Genomic DNA, 5,257 nt, shown 5'->3' with positions numbered 1-5,257 from the left:
AGTGGAATTTCTCAAGAAAATATACACATAGCCAACAGCACATGAAAAGATACACAACATCACTGGTTATCCGAGAAATGCCCATCAAAACCACAGTGAGATACCAATTAACATCCACGATTTTGTTAGCTAAAAAAAAAGTAAATGTTGGTGAAGATACACAGAAATAGGAATCCTAATATTACTAGAGACATTGTAGTCTTCTTGGTGTATGCTCAAAAGAACCGAATGCAGCGACTCAGATAGTTATTGGTACACCAATATTTATAGCAGCATTGTTCCAAGTAGACAAATGGTAGAAGCAACACAAGTGTCCATTAGCAGGTGAATCAATAAACAAAAAGTGGTATACACACATTGGAATAATATTCAGTCATAAAAGTGGAGGATGTCACGATGCATACTACAACATGCAAGAACCTTGAAGACATAATGTTTTGGAAAATAACCCAGACATAAAGTGACAAATATTGTCTAATCTTTGTTTATATGAAATAATGAGAAGAAGGACATTTCATAGAGGCAGGTCAATTTTATGTTATCAAAGGCTGGAGGGGAGAAGAGAGAGGTGGTACTATTTAATGGGGACATAGTTTCTGTTTGAGGTAATGAACAATTTGGGGAACTGGATACTGGTGGTAAGTACAACATCATGAGCATAATTCAGCTCACTGAATTGTCCCCTTGAAAGTGCTGAAATGGGAAATTATGAGTAATATATATGGAACCACAAGAACATGTTTGAAAAAAAAGAGAAATATTAGTAGCTTACAATCATGAGAATGAATATTAAAAATAACTACCCACAAAGATGGAGAAAATCAGAGAGCCCTGTATATTGCTGATAGGAATAAAAAATGATGCAACACACACTGTGGAAAACAGTTTGGAGAAAACAGAATTGTCACATGACCTGCCATATACCTAAAAGAATGGAAGAGGAGGAACTCGAACAGATAGTTTTACACCACTGCTCACAGCAGCATTTTTATAATAGCCAAAAGATGGATGGAACCCGAGTATCCATTCACAGGTAAGTGGATAAAAAATGTGATATATACATACAATGGAATATTATTCAGTTGTAAAAAGAATGTAGTCCTGATACATGCTACAACATGAATGAACTAGAAGACATCACACTGAGTGAAAATGTCAGACACACAGACATATTGCATAAGCTCACTCATTTGAAACAAATAGAATAGGCAAATTCAGAGACAAAGTAGATTACAGCTTACCTGGTGCAGTACAGAGGGGCAAGAAGAGTTAACACAGAATGGACACAGGGTTTCTGTTTACAGTGATAGGAAAGTTCTGGTAATGGATGGTAGTGACCTTAGCACAGGGTCAGTGTAATTAATCCCACCGAATGGTATGTGAGATTGGTTGAGGTAGTTAAGTATATGTTGTAGATGTTTCCACAATTTAAGAAAAGAGCAACTAAAGCCATGGACAATTCAGTGCAATATATGATCCTAGACGAGATCTAATAATGGAGGAAAAAAGACTCAGAGACATTATTGGGACATAGTAAAAAATTGGAATAGAGACTTATAGCAATATTAAACATTTTAAATCTAACAGTACATAAGGCAGTTACATTAGTGAAGATTCTAGTTCTTAGGAAATGTACATGGAATATTGTGTTCAAGGAGCAAGGTGTATCTGCCTACCCTTAAACACCTAGGAGGGAGGGAGGAAGGGAGGGAGAAGGAAGGAAGAAGAAAGGAACTGCAAATGTGGCAAAATATTAAAAACAGTGTATCTGGGTATGAGAAGCAGGAATGTATGTCGTTATTCTTTATTTCTGCAATCATCCTATAAGTTAGAAATTATTTTGATAATGTTTAAAATAGAGAAAAACAGAAATGAGAAGGGCATTAGAATGGTCCACTACAAAGTTTCAATTAAAAACATTGACCAAAAATATATGTAAAATACAAGTGTCAATTTTAATTCTTTTGTTGTGCATAATTTGATATATTTTGGCAGTCTCTGCTCTATTTAGTTAACACCTTTTCAGTAATTACTTCAGTGAAGCAAAGTTTGGCATATATAAACAATGATACAACCATTTATTGCCTGTAAGAGACCCACTTGATTTTTTTTAGGAGGTACCAGGAATTGAACCTGGGACCTCATACACGGGAAGCAGGTGCTCAAACACTAAGCTACGCCCACTCCCCAAGACCCATTTTATTTTTTATAATATACTTTTATTTTTAAAATATACATAGATCACACAAAATGTTATATTAAAAAATATGATGTACCTACATGCCCCACTCCACACCCCCCCTACTCCTCCCACATCAACAACTTCTTTCATTAGTGTGGCACATTCATTTCATTTGATGAATACATTTTGGAGCACTGCTACGCAGCATGGATTATAGTTTACGTTGTAGTTTACACTCTCTCCCAGTCCATTCAGTAGGTTATGTCAGGATAATGGCCTGCTTTGTCACATACAATGTCTCATACATATCATACAAGATGACTCCAAATCCTGAAAATGCCCCCATATCACAACTCCTTTAACCTCACTCTGTGTTCAGCAACTCCAATGGCCATTGTCTCCATATCAATGATACAATTTAGCCCATTTTTAGAGTCTCAATAATTTTATAGTAAAATACAGTAAGTCTACTCTAATCCATATTTTACTCCTCCATCCTGAGGGCCTTGGGAAGGTGATGCCCACTCCACCTCTCAACTGAGAAGGAGCTTCGATCCCACATGGCTGGTGGATGGGACTCTTGTGCCCACAGCTGTAGATTCTCTTGGTTCCCTGGTGTGGTGGTCTTCCATCCTCATTTCCCTGTCAGCTGACCTGGGTAAATCCAATGAATTGGAGAGGAGGTGTTGCAACACCTCTGAGGCTCAGGACCCAGCTTGCACATGGACAGCCCAAAGAATCAAGTCTCCTGGGCATACACCAACCCCAGCACCAACCAGAGGTTCAACATGAGGCACAGAGGAGACACGTGTAGAGAAGTCACATCTGAATCCAACTTCATCACACTCAGGAGCACAAATTCCAAGGATGGGCCCAAAGGCAAGGAACTGAACTCCGGAGCCACCTGCCATGATCATAGGACCTGGGTGTTCTGTAGTCCTCAAAGCACCACCACCTGGGTTTGTATCTACTTTGGCTGTCTCTGAGACCCTGCTGAGACATGCGTAAGCACGACCCCTCTGATGACCTCCCAACACATTTAAGTCTCTTAAGATTATGAACTCAAATGTCTTTATCATTTCCCCCTTTTATTCAAGGTCTTTTTCTAGTAGCTTCACAAGCCGTGCTTGGTAGTAATCCTCAGTGCCAGGGAGGCTCATCCCCGTGAGTCATGTCCCAGAGAGTTTCGTTGAGTTTGGCTTAGAGAGTGGCCCCATTTGTGCAACATGGAGGCTCTCTTAGGCACCCTGCAAAACCAGGCCAAGTTGAAATTATAAGCACAATAGGCTCATTAAGCATAGTCATCAGTATTGAGGGCTCATCATTGGGCCATCCTTCTTCACTGGTCATTGCCCTTGCACTTGGTTGCTTTCCCATTGGGGAATGTGACAGAGCTCCCCAGGAAGGGAATCCTACACTCCCTCAGTTGTGTGAGTCTCTACCCACTCTGTCAATACCCAATGAACATCCAAACACATCTATATACCCTATATGCAGGTGAACTCTTCTCCATGCATCCCCCATCAATGACACCCCACAACAATGCTCCTCCCCTGTCATAGTTGAATCCTGTTGTGATCCAAAACTTTTTAAAAAATTAAGTCTAATATATTGCCAAATTCAATAACAGAAAAATGAGGTAGTAATGACAGGTTTAAATATTAGAAATAAAATACATAATTTATAAAAACTAAAGTGAAAAACCACTGAAGTATACCTGGCCCCCAGAGCCACTTTAGAACCAAAGGCCCAGAGAGGTTGAAAGTGAGAAAGTTGGCAACAGTACTGAAATATGGCATGCAGATAATAACAAAAAGAAAGTTAGGCTCACTTGAGTTATAGACAAAATTAAAACAAACATGTCTACAAAAAAACAAAGCATTTATATTCATAAAAGGGTCAATATCAAGAACATACAATAACTAAAAACATATATACATGGAACAACAGAGCACTTAAATGAGAGGAAAAAAATGACATATTTTAAGTGAGAAATAGATCTATCATAATAGTTGGAGAATTTAATTTTCCACTTTCACAAATGGATAGAAAAACTAGACAGACAATCATTAAGGTTAGAGAGGACTTGAACAACTCTATAAGCCAACTAGATCCCCCAGAATATATTCTTCTCAAGTTCACATGGAACATTTCTAGAAGAGACCACGTTACCCCACAACATATATAAAAACACTGAAACATGAAGTATCTTCTTTTACCAAAGTAGAATGAAACTAGAAATCAAAAATAGAAGGTAAATTAGAAAGTTTCACAGTGTGTGGAAACTCAACAGCACACAGGAATCTATGGTTCACAAATGAAATCATGAGATGAATTAGACAACACCTTGAGAGAAACAGAAATGAATACACAAAATATCAAATCTTAAAAGATGCACCGAAAACATTAACAGAGAAATTTATAGCAAAAACAACTTTATTTAGAAAGAATACCATCTCAAATCCATAACATAATTTTATATCTTAAGGAAATACACAAAGAAGAGCAAACTAAATCCAAAGCTGGAAATAAAGATTAGAGCGGAGATGAATGAAACAATAGAAAAATAGAATCAACACAACTAAAAGTTAGTTCTGTGAAAAGATCAACAAATAAGAAAATCCTTTAGGTAGATGGGTTGAGAATAAAGAAAAGAACAATCTATACACTTGTTGGAGTCTTGTTCGGCAACCCGAGGTATTGGGAATGAAAGACAAAGAAAGATTGGGTTCAGGGGATCTGAGAGTATTGATTTCTCAAGCTCATCAGACAATTTTATTGAGTTGGGGGGCTAGTATATATACCCCTAACCTACGTGACATTCAGCACAAAATCAAGTTACCTATTACCCTTACCTCATGCTATATTAACTAGTGATTGATGAAAACCCAACAAACTTTACTGGAACTATTATTATAAGAATCAGTAACTATACTCATAAATCCTGTTGCCCAGATTGTTCTGTTCTATATGTATTGTTCTGCCTGCAGGTGTGCTGACACAGCCAAGATTGTGCTCCGCACCGATAATCATAAGGGACAGCTTGACTCAGTGGTCAAGGAAGTAACTTGCTTC

This window comes from Dasypus novemcinctus, chromosome Y (genome assembly GCF_030445035.2).
Source record: "Dasypus novemcinctus isolate mDasNov1 chromosome Y, mDasNov1.1.hap2, whole genome shotgun sequence".
In the NCBI taxonomy this organism is placed as follows: Eukaryota; Metazoa; Chordata; class Mammalia; order Cingulata; family Dasypodidae; genus Dasypus; species Dasypus novemcinctus.
Note: the sequence above shows the minus strand (reverse complement) of the source record.